Source organism: Ixodes scapularis, unplaced genomic scaffold (assembly GCF_016920785.2).
Source record: "Ixodes scapularis isolate PalLabHiFi unplaced genomic scaffold, ASM1692078v2 ptg000834l_1___fragment_1__unscaffolded, whole genome shotgun sequence".
Classification (NCBI taxonomy): domain Eukaryota; kingdom Metazoa; phylum Arthropoda; class Arachnida; order Ixodida; family Ixodidae; genus Ixodes; species Ixodes scapularis.
In genome coordinates this window covers 261,526-283,308 of record NW_024610050.1, presented here as the reverse complement: position 1 = coordinate 283,308, position 21,783 = coordinate 261,526, and the positions used below count along the sequence as shown (strand labels likewise).

General features: G+C 44.8%; 1 pseudogene; it reads left to right on the top strand.

Moving 5' to 3' along the window:
* The window catches only part of LOC120842852, a 135,777-nt pseudogene that overhangs the window by 73,669 nt on the left and 40,325 nt on the right, over window positions 1–21,783 (top strand).

The following is a 21,783-nucleotide window of genomic DNA, read 5'->3' as shown; positions in this document are numbered from 1 at the left end:
GATTAACGCTTGATGGTCTGTTCGAATAGTGAATGGCCTACCGCAGAGGTACACATGCCATTTTTCACATGCCCATAAGCAGGCTAGGGCCTTTTTTTCTCCGGTAGAATATCTACGCTCAACGTCCGTCAGCGAGCGTGATGTGAAAGCAACCGTCCGAAGGTGTTTCCCGTATTTCTGTTGCAAGACAGCTCCTAAGCAATAATGACGAAAATAATCCCTGGAGAAGGGGAACAAAGGGACAAAGGGCAAACACAAAGCTCCAAACACAGCTAGGTGACTGGTGAGCGACCGAAAAAATCCGCCTGGTCCGGATATTGAACCCGGACCAGGCGGATTTTTTCGGTCGCTCACCAGTCACCTAGCTGTGTTTGGAGCTTTGTGTTTGCCCTTTGTCCCTTTGTTCCCCTTCTCCGGGGATTATTTTCGTCATTCTTGTCCAGCTCGCTTGTCCCTTTCCAATTAATGGCATTATAATCCTAAGCCATAGTTTGATGCATCCGTCGATATTATGACTGGTAGCGTCGGATCAAACATGGAAAGCATTGGTGCATTCTGGATGCATCATTTTATCTTGGCAAAACTTGCGTGAGCTTCTGGGGACCAAATAAACTGTACGCCTTTGCGCAGCCAACGACGCAATGGTTCGATGATGGTCGGACAGTGGGGTATGAACTTACTGTAAGACTCAATTAATCCTAAAAATGCCTTCAACTTCAATGGGTCTGGCGGAGTTTCGAAATTTCGGACGTCGTTTACTTTCGATGGAAGGGATGCTAAACCGTCCATCGAAAGACTGTGGCCGAGAAACGACAACTCGCGTACGTTAAAAACGCCCTTTCGATTAAGTTTCATTCCGGCTCGAGAGATTGTGGACAAGACCTGACGCAAGTTCGAATCATGCTCTTCCTGTGAAGACCCGTACACAATGATGTCGTCTAGGTAAAATTGGACGCCCTTACAATTTTTTAGAACCCTAGACATTATCTGCTGAAACGCTGCGGGAGCGGACGCCAAACCAGAACAAACTCGCTTGAAGCGAAATAATCCTTCGTGAGTGATAAATGCCGTCAGGTCTCGGCTCACCGGGTCGAGTCGGATATGGTGGTAAGCCGACGCCAGGTCCAGCTTCGAAAAATAAGATGCACGGTGCAATGAGTGCAGGGGCTCCTCTATATGTGGCAGCGGAAAGGAATCTATGACGACGGCTTGGTTGGGCGCACGCAAGTCGACGCACATCCTGATGCTGCCATCCTTTTTTTTTTACTAGAACGATTGGCGAAACCCACTCTGACGCATATATTCTTTCGGTAACGCCTTGGTGATCGAGCTTAAAAATTTCTTCTGAGACCGCTTCACGCAGACTGATGGGTAGGTGACGTAGCCTTGACTGTACTGGAGGTACGTTCTGGCGCACCTTGACAGTGTGTGTCTGGTTTCGTAGCAGGCCAAGTTCTAACGTTAATAGATGCTCAAATTCCTCGAATCCGCGAGGAAGTTTTGACGTATTTTGTACAGGAGGGCTTGAAGCTTGTGTACAGCTTACAGTATGCTGCTTCACCTTCGTGGAAAACTCGTCCACGCTGTCTGTACACTGTTAAAAATGAGTCGTGAAATTTACGAGGAAAGTTCTGGCAGCTCTATTTCCAAACATTTCCCGTCAAAATAACGTACAATCATTTTTTTTAAATTATGTGGGAAAAGTTGTCAAAAAAACGAGGCACCGCATTCTTAGTTTACGAGCATAGACGTGAAAATGACGATTGAATCGTTTTCAAATCTTCCCCCGTGAAAATAACGAACTGTCGTTTTTCTAAATTGACTAGGAAAGTCGTCATTTTTATTTGCGGCTTTGTACGTGAAAATTACGAGGAAATCTCTGGCAGCTCTATTTCCAAACATTCCTCGTGAAAATGACGTACCAGCGTGTTCTGAAACTGTGTGAGAAAAACCTAAAGAAAAGGTGGATTGCATTTTTCAGCTGTAAGTATGTATGTGTAGCATACAGTCATTATGATCAGTGTTCTTCACGTAATTATAAAAACAAAAATTGAAAGATTACTTATCACTTTATTCAAGTTTCCGAGCTTCCTCACTGTACACTCTCCTTGGTGATGATGGTGTGCCATTACATCCTGCGGGAAAAGAGAAGAGAAAATTACCCTATGCCATCCTATGATATAACGTCACATAACTCGCTCAAAGGACTATGAGAGGAAAGCAAGAAAGATAGTAACAGCTTCATCCGGACAAAAGGGTGAGGAAAATTGGACAATAGCATTTCTGAAAGTCTGATATGTCAGACATTGCTGGTGTGCCTTCTTTGCATGCCCAGGGCTATGCTACAGGTAATAGTCTTCACTGCAGGGCACAACATTTATTACATCAAACCTTAGGCACCATAAAGAAAATGTGTGACAAACAATAGCCTTTTCCAGATTCAAGGTTGCAGCTGCTACACTTGAAGCCCATATGGATTGATGAAGGCCACAGCGAAAACATCCGCAAATGGCCATTTTTCAGGGCTGTGCTAATATTAAAATTTTCTTATAGCAGTTTAGTATTATACGGTATTTGATATTGGTTTCAACATTAATCGTACTACTGTAAACGGCTTAATTTTTGCAAAGGCTTACTGTTTGCGCGTTTATCGAAATTGCTTCAAATTGGTCATGCAAATAAGTAACCCCATGGCTACGAATACATTGAACATTACTCCTCATTGTGAAATTTTGTTCCCACAAAGTATTTCCAAAACTGACACTTCACAAAATGTATGAAATATCAAGCTCGCGAAAATAAAGTCGTTTACGCCAGTCGAACATTTCAAAGCGCTCGTAAAGTCACCATTGCAATGAATTGGCTTTGTTCAGTGCGCTTCTCCGCATGTGCACTGCGCTGCGGAGAAGCGAAACCCATGGAGCAGACTCCGCAATCGCATTAATCGCGTTAACACCCAACACCACCTATAGAATAATAAAAGCCTGGGCATCGCCTCCTCTCCCTTCATGAAACGTCATCACAGTCGGATGGCGCTAACTCGGCTACTGGGCCCGAGTCCGACCTTCGACGCGCTGATGGAACACGAGCCCCGGCCGAACACTGACGCAGCACTCGTGCCCAATCTCAGGCCTCAATCGATCTGGCTGTGATGACGGTGCGGAGGCCTTCTGCTTATCTAGGGGGTGGTGTAACACCCCGGTCGCAAGAATCTCGCTTTGTCGCAGTGCAGACTCATACTTTGGTGGGAAATGCACACCTCTATAGCGGAGAGGTTTTGACATGTACACAGGAGGAATTAAGAAAAAAATTTAAAAATGGTTACGTGAATGTTTTTGCATCTGATGGATGTCGGTACTCCCCTCAAGGTCAAATTTAGAAGACAAATAACACTGTAGCTATCCTGTTATCAAGAATATGTATTAGGCTGCAATGTCCTAACATGCTATGTCACGACATTGCAGCAATAGTTCTAATTTGAAATTGAAGGATGAGCATGGCGAGAAGGCCATCAAATCATATATTTATATTCACAACCTCTATGTGGGCCTTGACCTGATGATAACCAGAGCCACAACATAATTTGGATCAGAACTAACAGAGCTTTGGCAGTGGGGCGATGATAACGAGATCAATTAGAATTTCATTTAAAAAGTATATGTATTGCCCTCATGCTGATTATGTACACTTATAAATCTATATGCCCATGCAGCATGCTGCTGACAAGCATAAATAAATGACAAGCTTTGCTTGCTGCCTCGATTACAACTGTGCAGCTTAAGCAGATCCTTGAGAATTTTAAGAGAGCATTCAGTTTGGTAATCAAAATCATTCACTTCTAACTTTATTTCAGTGGATGACTACCTGCCCCTGATATTAGGTATTTTTTTGTACCATACCTAAAGTTACTATTCGTGCACGATCATGCTCCTTCACTGACATATTACTGCATTTTGAAAACATATGTACTAAAGTAATCAAAGCAGCCTACAGCTAAACAAGTGATACCAACACTGTCAGGGTGGCTGAGGCTAGCGTGACGGCACAAAGTAACAGGCTTGGAGAGAGGTGCAGACACTGTGATATTCAACTGAAAAGTTAATAAGCTCAAGTCATTATACACTTTAAGCCCAAAATTCATGATTCACACATGCCTATTATTCTCAGTATGAAGCCAAAGGCGAACCAAGTAGTAGTCCGTTGATTTATTACCGAAATAGAATACAATTTGAATACCAAACTGGATGCTTTGCTTATTTTTGGAAGGTAGCGATAAAAAATGCACTACTTAATTGGGTGAAAAACAAAGCCTTGTAACACAATCATGTGCATGATTACATTCTACAAGTCGTTTTACATGTATACACATCATTCTATATCAAAGCTAACAGAATTTTCAAAAAAGGCCACGAAAGTTATCAGAATGTCTTCTTCATTGCGCATTCGTAGGACTCTGTGGACATCAGTAAAGGGGATAACCGTCACAGTATGTTGACTAATTGACGAAAATTTGCTAGCTTCGTAACAAATGGCTTTCTCGGCCATGCTGCAACAGCAGCGTTAAAAGCCAGCCAATATTAAAGGCTATCCCGACTTAAACAATTCACGAAATGCCAAGCGGCTTCCACATATTCCTTGTCCAACTTTTGTGTTTTAATGTCGGATGCAAAAACCGCGCTCAGGAGCTCAAGAATTTGTGCCGTTAATGGTGGGTGGGAGAGTGACATAGTCGTACTGGGCACATCGTCACTATCTCGACAGTGTGTCCTTGGTAGATGCATCCGCGTCATACTTCCAAGATAAAAAAGGTGCGTCCGAAGCAACCACGTCCGCACAACATCCTGAGGTCTTCCCCGAGTACGCAATTTTCGAATCGGGTGACAAAAAAGGCAAATTTTTAGCATTCCATATCTTGAACCTTGTTGCTATACAGAAATTCTGTTAGTCTAATATTTACTGCCTTTGAAACTAGAATTGAAACGTATCCCATAAAACAATTAATTAAAAACATTATTAAAAAATCTTGTTCATTAGTTTTGATTAACATTCTGCAATGGTTATCCCCTTATCTAATGTCCTCCGAGCCCCATAAACACACAGTGAGGGAATCATTTAAGTAACTCGTGCCGTTTTTTTTTTTTTTTTTTTTTTTTAAATTTCGTTCGAATCAAAATAGACAGCTTTGTATACATGTATATAAAAATATTGAATGCATGTCCATCCCACTATAGAGGTCCACCTTTTCCTTAGGTAAAACTGGATCAAACTGGAGAAGGCCAGTTTTACATAAACCCCCAGCATGGTATGTACCAAGGGCCGCCAGAAATGATTGCTCACCTCAGAACACTCTGTGCGACTTGAAGAAAGCGGCTTGCGGTCTTTGACGGTGGGTCTACCCGCTTGGTGCAGCTGGGACCTGCAAGAAAGTTAACGCAGCTTGCCATATACCAGAAAGTAACAAAGACAAGGCCAGTATTACATAAACCCCCAGCAGGCATGCACCAAAGACCGCCAGAAATGATTGCTCACCTCACTGAACACTTTGTGCGGCTTGAAGACAGCGGCTTGCGGTCTGACGGTGGGTCAACCCGCTTGGTGTAGATGGGAACTGCGAAAAAGTTAATGCAGCTTGCCATATACCAGAAAATAACAAAGACAAGGTCAGTATTACATAAACCCCCAGCATGGCATGCACCAAAGACAGCCAGAAATTATTGCTCACCTCATAGAACACTTTGTGCGGCTTGAAGACAGCAGCTTGCGGTCTGAAGGTGGGTCAACCCGTTTGGTGTAGATGGGAACTGCGAGAAAGTTAATGCAGCTTGCCATGTACCAGAAAGTAACAAAGACAAGGCTAGTATTACATAAACCCCCAGCATGGCATACACCAAAGACAGCCAGAAATGATTGCTCACTTCATAGAACACTTTGTGCGGCTTAAGACAGCGGCTTGCGGTCTGACGGTGGGTCAACCCGCTTGGTGTAGATGGGAACTGCGAGAAAGTTAATGCAGCTTGCCATATACCAGAAAATAACAAAGACAAGGTCAGTACTACATAAACCCCCAGAAGGGTATGTACCAAGGACCACCAGAAATCATTGCTCACCTCAGAGAGCACTCCACGCGGCTTGAAGAGAGCGGCTTGCAATTTTTGTTGCTGGGACCTGCAATATATTTAATACAGCCTGGCGTATACCACAAAGACAAAGCCAGTAATACATAAGCCTACAGCACATGTCCCAAGGACCACTACAAATGCACGCTCACCTCATGGAACATTCCATGTGGCTTAAAGAGAACGGCTTGCAATCTGTAATGGTGCGTGCACCTGTTTGGTGCAGCTGGGACCTGCAATAAATTTAGTACAGCTTGCCATATACCACAATGTAACAAAGACAAGGCCAGTAATACATAAGCCTAAAGCACGACATGTCTTAAGGATTGCTAGAAATGCTTGCTCACCTCATAAAGCACCCCATGCGACTTGAAGAGAGCGGCTTGTAACCTGAGGGTGAGTGCACCTGCTTGGTGCAACTGGAACCTGCAATAAATTTAATACAGCTTGCCTTATACCCACAAAGTTACAAAGACAAGACCAATACTACATAAGCCTCCAGCATGAAATATCCCAAGGACCACTAGGAACACTTGCTGAACTCATAGAGCTCTCCATGCGGCTTGAAGAGAGCGGCTGGCAATCTTTGGATAGTACCTACGGGTTCATTTCCCTTCCTTGATGAGCCTGAGAACTTTCGGATAAATGCCGCTCTTTGCGGCATGGCATGGTGCACACCTGGTACCTCTTTTGAGGTTTATCTGGCCAAAGTACCTATAACAAACATATAACAATTGGGTCACACACTGCAGTAGCCAGCAATACCACAGCAATGACAAACGTTAGAGAAGAGAATAAACATAAAATTATGTTTACTAACCAAAATATGTTAATTACCTTCTTAAGTATTGGTATAATGGGCTATGCTGCGATTGCAATTTTAAACGGAGACATTATTAAAGCCCACCCTAAATTAAACAATTTTGTGAAAAAGCAGCAAGTTTTGAGTAATCCATGTTTTTCGGAAATCGCCGGTTAGAGTTTTGGGGTTACATTACTCTCTTTAAAATTGCAATTGCGAAGAGGCCCATTACACCGCTAAATAATAATAATAATAATATTCATAATAATAATATAACACATTTATTGTATCTAGCGCACATCAGTTAGCATGACGGGCACATCACAGCCAACATGAGGCTTGTGGGATATGCCACCCTGAAATTAACAGTCCAACATAGCTATACTTTGAGCCCGAGTGCAAAGTGAAACAACTATATGCAGACGTCATTAGGATGTCACAAGTGCCATGTGACACAGTTAGATGCAGACACACACCATGCACATGCACACCAACATATGCAAATGCAACGTTAGGTTTGAAAATAGCCACTGTAAAAAAGAGGAAGCAATTATAACCTCGTTAAAAAAAATCATGCACTAATGATAATAAACGTAACTATACTAAACAAATAACGCAACTATACTAAACACAAATTCATTAAACCAAGTCCAAAGGGGAAGTGTCATGGCCGGGGTGTCTGAAGCTGCACAAGTGTAATCTACAGTGAAATAAGAGAAGAAAAGTAAAAAGCTATGTAATTAAACAGTGACTTTACAATTTTCGGTTAATTAGTAAACATATTTTGACGTTTATCCGCCTGTCTAATGTCCGCCGAGCCCTACTATTATACAGTGAGGATGGCATCCACATATATATCACCTTCATTTTCCTTTACAGTCCGTTAAAGATTACAAAAAAAAATTTGATATATCAGAAGAATCTTTCGACGTCATTTCAGCTGTCTAATGACTCAGGTGTGCAAATGAATGAACAGTACTCATCAATGAGAAATAAAACAAGAAAGCGCAGAAAAATAAATAAAATATAAACTTCTGCGAAGCCGATCAGCCGTTGGGTATGCTGAGCCAATTATTACGATTCTGCGAAATGTTCACCCCTAAACAGACAGTGCGGTGGAAGCTGCATGTTCGTTTGACCAGTCAACTGTCGATTCTGCACAACGTGGTCACCGCCTCTCGCATACTCACGCGGGGGAGAGCGAGGTCAAGCGATAAGAGGCTTTAATTATAGTTGGCGAACAAGTAGCTTGCACCGCACTGTCAGCGTAGGCGTGAACGGAATATAGGACATGCAAAAACCTAAAATATATGTACCGTATTTTCCGGGCTATAGTCCGTACCCGGTGTATAGTCCGCAGGGGCAAATTGGGGGTCCAAAGTAAAAGTTCTTGCTTAGATACTTAGATAGTCCGCACCCGGTGCATAGTCCGCGTGCCCTGCATAGTCGGCACCTGGTGCTTAGTCGACACGAAAATCTTCCTATAGACGGCACACCTTGACACATGTCTGCCTTCTTAGCACACAATTAGAAGCCTACAATCAGGCACGTAGCCAAAATTTTGTTTCAGGGGGGGGGGGGGGGGGGGGGGGGGGGGGGCCTCCCTTTGGCTACGTGCCTGCCTATAATATACATAAATCATCATTAACATACTCTTTCACTCACAAAGTCCGTCATATCTCCTCATACTGAACGATCTTGAAAAACAAAATTCGTGTATAGTCCGCACGCGTAGAGAGCCCGCACAGCCTAAAATTTCAGCTTTTAAACATGTATAGACCTTGGACTATAGCCCGGAAAATACGATATAAAAAATAAGCACACTGTTAAATATAAAGTCAGAGCCAGCAGCGAGCTGCAGAGTGGATGTTTACAACAATTAACCCTCCAAACTGCTTGAGAAATTTCCCGTCAAATTACGAGGGCGGTCAATAATTTTGTGTACGTCTTAGAGGCTCGTGAATCGAGTGCACTGGAAACTTCCGTTTTCGAAGCCGCTAAAACGTCGTTCAATGACATTGCGTCGTTACAAAGACGTTAGCCGCTCGCTTATGTTGTCTGGCTGCATGAATGTTGTTGCAAAAACAAACACAGAAACTAAGCTTCCATAAAAGCTCGTACTCGCGAGTTCTCCTAAGAGATAAGGCGCAGGGCTCTGAGTAAAGGCGCCGCCGCTGCAGCACGGATAAATAAACACGTGCGTATTATAACGGAAACATAACGTGCTGAAAAAGAAACACCAAAAGCACGATGTGTCGCTGGACGCCCGTGTTCTCAGACCGCAGATTTCGAACACGCTCGAGCGCTTTCCGTCTTCAACCGAAAGCACTCGAACCGCGAACATGGAGAAATATTCGATTACAATACGTAAGCAAGACATTGCAAGGATAAAGTCACATTGCATACCTTGAAGTGGGCGATTTAGTCGTCGATGAGCTGATGAGGCCCTGATGCATCACAGAACACTACACTGACCACGATGTCAACAGCCACCGAGGCGAGTTCGACGAACGCCCGAAGAGCGATAGCATGGCGATAGCTGCTGCAACCTCTGTTTGCGCCTGCGCGGCACGGGCGCACGACTCGGAGCAAAACCAGCAAAACCGCAAAACAACAGAGGTGGGTGTTGCAACAACGGCAACACCATTCTGCGAGAGAGGAGGGCCGCGAAAGAGCTGCGGGGCTGCGCGCTGCGCGGCGGGGCATTCAACTCCTCGCCATCTGCGCATGCTTGCACTCCTGGGATTTCGGCTTTTCTGGAAGGCTCGGCTCTCGCGCCAAGTAAATAATGAGGGCATCCTCGTATTTTGAAATGATGAGCGTGCCCGTCTTTTTTGACGAGGGAAAGATACGTCAAATTGACGTAAATTTTTTACAGTGTACTTGGGGACTGTAATCGGGCGGCTCTGATGACCAGTGGTGATCTTGACTGAGGGTGGGCTGCGTTAGTACCTGGTCGCACTGACGATTGGCTTGAGGGTTGTGGACCAATGCCATGGGTATCGGTAAATTTGCCCGTAGTTGACTTGAGCGCTGCGACGATACGGTGAACGGGCGCCGCTGACGGTCACCCGCCGGCCCCATATCGAAGCGTGGCGTTTGGCCTGGGTCAGCTGCATCCAGATGAGAACATTCAAATTCAGCTCCTGATAGCCGAAGTTTCAATTCTCTGACGGCGTCAATACCAAGTAGAGAACGTCCTCCAAGAATAACGTAAAAATCTAGTGGCGTCTGTCGGTTTTTGAATACAACCTGAGCCGTGAAACATCCCAGCACAGGAATCGGTTGATGCAGATAATGCGTAAGCCGTCTCGTAGGCTTGCGTAAGCGGATCTTTCTAGTCGTGTTAAGTTTCTCTAAAATCCTTTCGTTCAGAGTTGACACCTGCGAACCAGTGTCGATAGTAACTGGAAAGGCAAGCCGTTTACCTTTACGTCTGCAATGAAAGCTTCGTACAGGCTGCGGTTTTGTGACTCCAAAGACAGGACGGGAGCATCCCCGTCGATGGTGACGTTACAGTTGAACGCAGTGGTCGGACCAGGCCTCCGCGGGCGTCCGGAGGTCTGTCCACGGCCACGACTTGGAAGTGCAGGTCGACGGCGTTCACCATCCGCGGCTGGCGGTGGCGTGCGGCTTCGACAAACGACGGCAAAATGTCCGATTTTACCACACTGGAAACACTGAGAGTTCGGTGCAAGACAGTTCTCCCTGGCGTGATTCCTTCGGCCGCAAAAGCAACATGAGTAGTTGTCCTGTTGCGGCCTCGTTCTCGCAGGAGGCGGGTGTCGATGTAGAATGTTACTCTGTCGCGTCGGCGGGCGTGGAGCATGGGCTATTCCAGGACGCCCCCGTTGAGACCTTGGAGCAGGTCTGCAGGTCACATGGCCACGATGTGAACCTTGCCCCGTGTTCACTGAAACAGTCGTCTCCCGCGAAGAGTGCTGGAGATTGGTCGCTATGACGAGCAGCCACTTGCACTCGTTCGGCCTCGGGCCCAGCAACATACTGCGCGGGTGCAGCCGAACAGCCGGCGACGGGCTTCCCCAGACGTGGCTGATGGTACTGCTCTGCCGTGCGTGCGAGCTGCTCAAACTGCAGCGCGAGCTGTATCGCGCGCCCGAGCGTCGGTACCTGGCGACCTACGCTATCTCTAAGAATGCGATCCTGAACACGGCGCGAGATCAAACCATCAAGAAAAAGATCGCAAAGTCGCGTGTTCTCGGACCCGTCTTCAAACGCGCAAAGCGCGTGCTGATGGTGCAACGCCGCTAAGAATTCCGTGACACTCTCTCCCGGTTGCTGAACGCGAAGACGGAGCTCCTTACGCTCGAGTGCTAGAGATCCGGAAAACACAAGATGGCTCTCTACGGCCGCTAGAAAGGTCTTGAACTCGTCAAGAAGTTCCGAGTGCGGAAGGTTAGTGAATCCAAATTCGGACACTATTCGTTGCCCTTCAATGCCCAGCGACGAAAAATAAATCTGTTTCTTCCTCTTTTCGTCAACACCCTCGAGGCCCGCCGCACCTGGAATGACATGAATGTCTCCTTCCATGCAGACCAGGCCTGTGGTGGCGATCCCGGAACTGCGAGAAACGGCGATGGCGGTGGCAACGCCGCGGACTGAACAACCGTTATTCGCCGTTGTTCAGTGTTCATGATGTCTCTGTTTCAAAAGAATGTATTTTAAAGCAAGAGTATACGCTCAACTGTGAATGAAAGAGCGCGGACGGGTACAGCTAGTTTACTAAACAGAACCAAAATCGTGTAAACCCCGAAAAAAACTTTAGCTTAAAGCTGGTGAACAGCGCACCGCAAGTCAAGAACGAAAATTGTGTAGCTCGAGTCGCACAGTCACGATAAGCGACTGGAAGAAGTGCGAGGACCGTAATCGTAGCTCATATACAAACTGTGGCAGCTAAGTGCCATAACGACTTCAAAGTGTGAGTTGCGAAAATAGGTGAGCGACTCAAAAGATGCTCGTAGCCAACGGCTACATACAGTGAATGCAGTATACAGAGCACTTAGCAGTCGCACATCCTTACGCGGTGTTTAGGTCAAAAGGGTGAATTCTGCCGGCAAGCAGCGAAACAGAAACGACGGTGAAAAGCGAAATGAAAGCAAAGAACTCGGGGCTTGAAACCGCTACAATAAACCAACGTAGGGATCCCGGATAGCTACCGGGTGCCCAAGCCGATGACTACCCTAACGTTCCATACGGCGGTTGACTGTAGGAAAACGAAGCCCGAATTTACAGCGTAGAGCGGCAGACGCGGAGGACCGTCAGACCACGAACCCTGAACACTCCTCGTCGCCATAAATGTGGTATGATAAAAGCGCTCGCTGGCCAACTAGTCTGCGGGGTGTACTGGATGAGGTGCCGTTGACCTAAAGGCAGGTTCGCCGGGACATCACTGAATGCGCGAAGTCCGACTCACCGGGCTGCCGTGTGGGTTCCGGGAAACGGCCGGTCATTTCTGAGTGGCGATTCCTCCGACGACATCAGATCCCGCAGGACAAAACCAACAAACACGTTCTTTCAGATGGTGGTCTGAGCGTGTCCTCGAGCGATCGGCCGGATCGCTCGTATTTTATTGATTTTATAATAATGGGAACTGCTACCCAATCAGTGAACTCGCGTGATGTGATTTGACGTAAATTTCTTTTTCACACATCACTACATACCCAACGAAACGAATCCACGCTGCATGAACCCGGAATGGTGCCGTTTCAATTTCAGGAAAAAGTTTGTTTTTCAACTCTACGTTGTTTTTTGGAGCAGCACCAATGATGGGCCCGCGTTGTACGGCGAAATCAGCATAGTCTCCCCACCACGTCTTCCACTGTATCGGCAAAGCTGACATAATTTACACTACAGCTTTGCGCGCTGTGTCTCTTTTTTGTGCCAGTAACTTTTAGATATGTTAGCGCCGATGGAACGGACTGACATAACATCAATTCTTGAAAACGAACGTTTTGGTGAACGTACATGATTACATGAGTTTAAGATCTATCGCCGCAAAGTCCGACTCGAATGTGTTTGTTTTCGTTTCGTATGCGCCTTAGATAGATCTATAAAAGGTAATTGAGAGCAGCAGCCTCAGAGGGTGCAATGTTAAATATGCTAAAAAGTTCTCAATGTAAATTGAGAACTTTTATTCAATTCCACTAAGCTGCAGCAGTCAATATATCTTACAAATTCGATGATGCGTTAACCATCCAATCGAAGAACACAAATTTGAAGCATCAAGAGCTTGAAATGAGTCTTTGCACCCAATCGTAGTGTAAAGCCGCGTGAGATTACTGTTTCTCATATTTTTCTGAGACTGTAATACTGCGTGGGCACAACCACAGCTTTTTGAAATAAATCATTTAAACACGTGTGGGGCAGGGTCATATTTTGTGTGCTGGATATACGCTGGATATGTTGTTGTAATGTTAGTTATGGTCCCGTCCTCGTCAACGATGTCTTATCCTTTTATCTATTCGTGAAATACAATTCCTGACTCGCGGGCATACAGTGTCCATTTTGTAGGAGGGATGCCCTCTAAAAACGCTTCGTTCTTATCGTGCGTGTCGGAGATATTTTCTGACGAGTATGGCATGCAACCTGCTCAGTTCGCAAAGATTCACACGGTAAACATAGTGAGAAATAGGATTCTATGAAGCAGTACGATGAAACAATTACTTACTGAAAAATCGACAATTGAGCGTTGCAGTTTAGGTGTGCTTTTTTTTTAATCGGCCTGCCATTCGTTGCAAATAAAATTGTAAAAAAAAACAAAAACGCCGGGATTGTTTTTGATTACATTAATGCAAAAAAAATCTGGCATCTCAATAAAATAAAAAAGGTATTGAACATACAAAATATGATGTTTAAATTTACAAATGCAGCTGTTATATAACCGCCTTATTTACGCAATTATAACTAAAAAGTCCTATGTTTTGCGGTAGTCTTTTTCTACGTGGAAATTAATTTTTCAAAGCGCTCAATCATTAAAAACGATGCAAACTAATATTAATTTTAAATGTATTCACTTCGCAAAGTGCGGTTTAATGCGAAGCATTTTTGCGAAGCAAAAAGCGTCCAGTAGCATCTTAAACTGCCGCCAATATACGCTGGAGTAGGAACAAAACATTCAGAAAATGCTTTCGTATCTACGGGTAAGAAATATGAAAGAAAAAGAGATGTGAGCACGCCGGGACATAATATCATCTGGTTATTTCTTTTTTTTAATGAACAGTAGGTATACATACAGGTATCTGCCTTTGTCCTTCCTCACTGAACGAACGCTTTCAAACGCCGAAGCCCGTGCCCGGAGTTTGGCGTTGGCTGTCAAGAGGTGGCGATGAATGCCAGCTTTGCATACACCCACTGATGATGCAAAGTGCTTGGTGATCTGCCGATCTGAACGATTTCATCTACAATTCTACACCTGTTTCTACTCGAATACAAATATGTGTACTGCGTGGTACTCTATCCTACCGAGTGTTTCATTGAAGACGTTCAGAAATGTCTGACAATGGGGTAAATATACACATATATATATATATATATATATATATATATATATATATATATATATATATATATATATATATATATATATATATATATATATGGGTGGTTTCATCTCAAATCGTGCAGGCAAAAAGGGTCGAAATTTTAATTTCGATGAAAAAAATATATGTTATGGCGCCGTTTCTAAAACCGCAGTCGACACAAACCGCAAGTTCGTCGGATTTTTTGTTCTCGACTTATGAATTTTTAAAGAGGCCGCGGCGAAAAGCAGTGTTTTTCACACCCGTCGTGGGTCGGATGTTTCGCTTGATCTCCCGCCATGGATTTTCAGTCCACATTATATTATCTTTTTTGAAGCACTCTGTGGACACATTTAAAAGGCTCCAATACCATGAAATAATTTTAGGCCTTTTGCTTTTTTTCTGTAAAAATGTCAAAAACGCCTCCTCGGTCAATTGTGGACGAACTTTGACAATTAATTACTGGCGATCTACTTGGGTTACACTGATATTTTTTATGTCCACGGAGAGCCCAAAACACGCTATTTATATTTATTATAAAATTCCTTGGCTGTATAAAATATCCTTTGCGGTACGTTTACGTTAATAATATGCAAAAACCAAAAAGTACCATTTTTGAAATTGATTTTCTCAAAAAACCCATTTTTTATTTTTTTTATTTTTTGTTAAAATGTAGATATGATAGTTGTCTACACGAAAATCAAGCCTAGAAAGTGTATATTTTGTTTGCATATTTTATATTTAGGCCTCAATATCGGAAAAAGGCGTCTTTGTTTTGCAAGACCTAAGTCAGACATAGCGACCCATGCGTCTCTATGAATTGTGAAAAAGTTTTCTTGAATTTTCTTCTGCATTTTGTAATCAATTATAAACAGATTTTGTGGTATTGAATATTTATGTATGTTTTGATAAGAGCGGGAACCATGAGATACATATCTAACCAAATCAGCAGGCCTAGTAGACTTTCAATAACCAAAAGGCACCGACGTTGTATTGTTTCGATTTATAAACCTTTCAAAGTGAACTAGCACGACTAGCTATTTGCTGTCATATTACTAAGACAAAGAAAGTCACCACATCGTCGATATATTATATACAATTCTTTACGAAACCAAACACTGGGGCTTGTTCACCGCACATCGCACAGGTCACCAGAGAATGTCCTTTCACTTCCGTAATACACAAAAGTGGTGACACAGAAACGGTCCGAAACACACTCTCTGTGTGTCATGGAGAGGGGTAGGAAATAAAAATAAATAAATAGGAACTAAATTGCCCAACTCCGATCTTAACAAAAATTGCGTTAAAAAAAATAAAAATAAAGTACTTAGGTTCGAGCGGTGGCAAGGCGATAGGTCCACGCCTGGTGGAGAGTCAGACAAAGAAGTCGACGGCACGTAAAGGTAAAACAAACAAAAAAATCAATAATTTAATAAAGACGGGAAAACTCAGCCGCACATGGCAAGAACAAAAACCAACTCCCCCGGGCATTCCCTAAACGGGACGCCACCAAATGCGTGCGAACACGCTCTCTACATCACCGCCAGGCCGCTACGTCATGGCGAAATAAACCCGACAACTAAACAGTGCTAACAAACAGTTAGTAAAAAAACATTGAAAAAAAAAAAAAAAAAAACGTTCAGGAAAAACCGCACCCGAGAAACAAAGTTCAGCGGGGCGAAGAAACACACACGAGTCGGCCCCACGACATTGAAGTCTGGCAGGATGACGGCGTCCCGATGATGCTCGAATCTGTTCCTCCCTCTATTACGCACATCCACGACGGCTGTGCGGAACAGTGGCTGTACGAAAGAAAGCGAAGAATAGATTCGAGCAGGCGAGGCGCGAGAAGGTAACCGAGGCTATGCTTCAAGCTTCATATCGGGAGAGGAGCTTTCGAGGTAGTTTCTGCAGTTACTGAAACTTTCTCTTTCCCCTTCCCTTTTCCAAAAGAACACGTCAGCCGGCGCTAACGTTTCATCTCGGGAGAAGCCCACTCTTCACAAACGGTTATAGTTGACAAGGAGGCTGACTTCGACCCAACTAGTCTCCTGGCAGAATACAAACACAAGTATATTTACCAACACGCTCGTTTTAATGTCAGTCTCCGGGCTTTGCTGTTTCCAAAAGAGATAACCCTTTATAAGGATAGAACGAGCGGGTTGGTGGGGATAATTAAACTTAAACACTCCCTTCTCGTTTTCTTCCTCAAGTTTAATAGATAACCCTTCGGTGCTATCGGATCTCCCCGTAAAGAGAGAGAGAGCACGGCCGTTTCAAGGTAAGGATAGGGCGCTCGAAGCAAGGGCAAACAGGCGGTATCGTTTCACGCATGCACGGATGGCTGGTTTCAAATTTCCCCACATCCCTAACGATACCGGCCCATCTTCGTGTGTGCGTCTGCGGGATTTCTGTCCCGCGCCGCCGGTTTTAGCGCGCACGCGGCGTTGTTTTGGCTGGCAGAACAGTTGTTGACCGTCGACATTGTAAGGCCGTGGTGTCCTCATCCTTTCAGGCAACGATTCCTTTGCTTTCCCTTGTGCAATACTCTGACAGACTCCTCCTGGGTGGCAGTCACTGTTCGCCGCGTCAACAACACAATCGTACCATTTCACTCCTCGTGACACAGGGTGCGCTGCTCGCTTTACTGTCACGGGCCGTCCCATCTAACACAACGAGCGCGAAAGGTCGTGGTCATCTGCTGGCTCCGAAAGGGCAGGACGTTCATGCAGGCCAATGAGGGCCCCGAATCAAATAAGACGTCTGCCGACTCCTACACGACACCTGCTGGTCTGTTAAGAAGTGTTGCTTTCTCTTTTTGGAACTCCTGCGATGTAGATTGCCGCCTATAATAAAATTTAAATATTTAATAAATATATCAGGGTGGAAATACTGTATTTCATTTTTATGTGGGAACGTTGAAAAAAAGAAAAAAACTATTTCCAAGCTTGTGAAGACGCGCAATTCGCAAGTCCATTTCGAGCCGTAAAAACACGTTTTTGTACGATATTGATGCTTAAATGTAGAACATACAAACAAAATATACACTTTCTAGGCTTGATTTTCGTGTAGGCAACTATCATATCTACATTTGAACAAAAAATGAAACAAATAAAAAATGGGTTTTTTGAGAAAATCAATTTCAAAAATGGTACTTTTTGGTTTTTTCATAATATTAACGTAAACGTACCGCAAAGGATATTTTATACAGCCAAGGCATTTTATAATAACTATAAAGAGCGTGTTTTGGGCTCTCCGTGTACATAAAAAATGTCGATGTAACCCAAGTAGATCGCCAGTAATTAATTGTCAAAGTTCGTCCACAATTGACCGAGGAGGCGTTTTTGACATTTTTACAGAAAAAAAGCAAAAGGCGTAAAATTATTTCATGGTATTGGAGCCTTTTAAATGTGTCCACAGAGTGCTTCAAAAAAGATAATATAATGTGGACTGAAAATCCATGGCGGGAGATCAAGCGAAACATCCGACCCACGACGGGTGTGAAAAACACTGCTTTTCGCCGCGGCCTCTTTCAAAATTCATAAGTCGAGAACAAAAAATCCGACGAACTTGCAGTTTGTGTCGACTGCGGTTTTAGAAACGGCGCCATAACATATATTTTTTTCATTGAAATTAAAAATTCGACCCTTTTTGCCTGCACGATTTGAGATGAAACCACCCATATATATATATATATATCAGGGTGTCGAACCAGAACCGAACCGAACCGAAAACCGGAACCGAACCGGTATTTTTTCCGGAACTGAACCCGAACCCGAACCGTTCTATTGTTATCGCGATGAACCCGAACTGGAACTGAACCGGAAAAAAAAATAACGGTTACCGGCTCATGTCAAAACGGTTCGGCCACGCGCTGTTGACAATGAATGTGCTATCAATGCCATTTGTTCTTTAAGTGCCGTCAACTGACACACCTCGCTTACATATTTTTCTTCCCCATTCAGTCTTAGGAATAAAAAAGTGAAAGCCGTTTACAACTCCCTGTAACGCCGAATTTGAGCGCAGCTCTTGAGGAGGAGGAGGGAAGGGTACGGGGGGTGGGTGGGTCACGTGACCTTGGGGGTCACGGGACGATGCCGATGACGTCATCAGTGACGATGACGATGCGGATACCGATGACGCCATCAGTGATGATGACGATGACGATGCGGATGCCGGTGACGTCATAAGTGACGTCACTGATGACGTCATCACCGATGATGATGACGATGCAGATGCCGGTGAAGTCATCAGTGACGTCACTGATGACGTCATCAGTGACGATGGTCACGTGACCACTTCGAGGTCACGTGACCTAAGGAGTCACGTGACCTGTTGCATGCAACCTGTTGCATCTTTTCTGAAATGCTACATCTCAGGTTGCATGCAACCTGTTGCATCTACTTTAAGTTGCTGCATCTCAGGTTGCATGCAACCTGTTGCATCTCCTCTGAGTTGCATGCAACGCGCGGTTACGCCGACGCCGACGGCGACGCCGACGGCGACGCCGCTCAGGCTGGAAACGGGCCCCTAAGAGCTGCGCTCTAAAACGCTGCATCCATGAATCTTGACAAACACTGCATCCATGAATCTTGACATAGGAACCAGTATTGCGCTGGTCGCGGCTTGCACGGAAAAAAAAGAACTAGAAGACTGTGCAAAAAAAAAAGAAAAAAAAAAAAAGAAGAAAATTGCGTCACGGGATTTTATTTTCCTACAGTCTCGTAAATCCTAAATGCTGCTGTGTGCTCATTTCATAACACGTTTCTAGAACGCGCGAGTTCTTGAAGCTTGCTTCCATCGAAATGAGAAAAGAAAAGGCTGTGGAGTTTGATAATAATGCATCCAGTTTCGTATAGCCACTTAGAGGCTAACATATTTGTGAGACAGCGAACTCTTCTATTTTAATATTTATTCTATTACGTCCTTCTGGCGTTGCGTTCGGTGAAGTGTTTTTCATATTCCGTATCTTGTTTAATGAAAACTTCTTTAAGGGTCTAATTTGAGTTACCGACGGCTAGTTCAAATAAAGAAAGCTGTATTTTCTCCCCACTGTTCCTTCAATTGCTTACACGCCGAGGTGGCGGGATAGTTAGCGAGTTCTACTTGTAAGTGGGTTTGTAAGGAGGTCGCGGATTTTACAGCTACTGCGTTGGACCCAATTAGATGAAGTCCGAATGCGTAAACCTCGGTGAGGTAACCTTTGAGTGCACATAAAGAAACCATTCCTGGTAGAAATCCCTGAGCCTTACACTACGATGTATCCCGTTTCGTATGTGCTGATTTCAGATGTTTTAGAGCGCAGCTCTTAGGGGCCCGTTTCCGGCTTGAGCGGCGTCGGCGTCGCCGTCGGCGTCGGCGTCGGCGTAACCGCGAGGTCACGTGACCCCTCGAGGTCACGTGACCCCCCCCGAGGTCACGTGACCCACCCAGGTCACGTGACACCCCTAGGTCACGTGACCCCCAGAAGTCACGTGACCCCCAGAAGTCACGTGACCCCCTGAAGTCACGTGACCCCCTTAGGTCACGTGACCCCTGAGGTCACTTGACCCCTTGAGGTCACGTGACCCCCAGAAGTCACGTGACCGCCTTGAGGTCACGTGACCCCCTAAGGTCACGTGACCCCCCAAAGGTCACGTGAGCCCCTGAGGTCACGTGACCCCATGAGGTCACGTGACCTCATGGGGTCACGTGACCTCAGGGGGTCACGTGACCTGAAGGGTCACATGACCTTAGGGGGTCACGTGATCCCCAGAAGTCACGTGACTTCAGGGGTCACGTGACCTTAGGGGGTCACGTGACCTCAAGGCGGTCACGTGACTTACGCGACCCCCTCAAGGGGGTCACGTGACTTCAGGGGTCACGTGACTTCTGGGGGTCACGTGACCTAAGGGGGTCACGTGACCCCCGGAAGTCACGTGACCCCCTTGAGGTCACGTGACCTCAAGGAGTCACCTATCCCTCAGTACGCTTCCATCTTCCTCCTCAAGAGCTGTGCTCTAACCGGCGTTACAGGGAATTGTAAACGGCTTTCATTTTTATTTGTAATTTATTTTGATGTTGCAATTTGCCATTTATAATTTCCGAACCGGTTCGCGAACAGGTTCAGCGCCCCGAACCGATTCGCGAACCGGTTCGCGGATCGAATTAATCGAACCGGAACTGAACCGGAACAAAATGAATTTACCTGAACCTGAACCGTAACCGAACCCGTATTTTTTTCGGTTCGACACACTGATATATATATATATATATAAACGAATATGTGCAGATGAATGAACCGTACTTAATCGAATGAATCAAAGAATTGAAGTTTTCAGGGACCCGCCGAAAATAAAAATAAAGTACGGTTCATTCATCTGCACATATTCGTTTATATCCTCCTCGGAGACCACGTACGATGGTGTGAAGTGCCCGTGTTGTATATATATATATATATATATATATATATATATATACACACAAAAATATTTCAGGAACAAACTCTCTGCCATAGCGGACGTCAGGGGTTTCAAAAATAGATACGAATAAGTAACATGTGTTATAATATATACTAAATAAACGTTTATTTAGTGAAACAACAAGTATATTATGTTCTATTTACACACTTCCTTGGCATAATTTGAATCAACTAGGCCTACTCATGTTCAAAATAGATAAGGCAGCTACAGCCTTATACTGCGTCAAAAAATAACACACATTTTCGATGTGTTCCTTGGTTTGGGATTCCTATCAGAGCGCATCATTGCGCCAGTCGTCCTGCCCGCACCCCGTGGCCTAGGCGCGAAGCTACCACCTTACCTCGCTCCTAGGATAAAGGGAAGTGTCGCTCAATTTCCGTTTCCTCCTTGGACATCAAGGCTCGTTCACACATTTGGTTCGATTGCGTTACAGATACGATGCGACGCGCTCCCCAGCGCCTCCGCATTGCCTCATCGCAAGGGTCGCCATAGCAACAGCTCGACGTAAGCCTTCTTAACAAGGCGCAAGGTTTTGAAGTCGCCCTCGATTGCTACTGTGTGAACGAGCTTTCAGGGTGCAAGACTGCTTGCGTGAAGATGTGCTTTGATAGAAAGCCGAAACCTAGAAACCCGGCCGAATTGCGCGATCTTCGAAACGCCGAAGAAATAATGCACCTGACCTATATCATTCTAGAATTAATTAAATTAGAAGTTATTAATGGCGCTCAATGGGTTTCGAATTGGTAGCATGTGATTCTCTTCATTAACTAAAATATGATAGGTATATTTTGTTCTTGTGTTTTAGCTAATTAGGTTTTCTTTTTATTCCTGATGATCGCCGAGGGTGAAAGTTTTCTCCGAAGTGT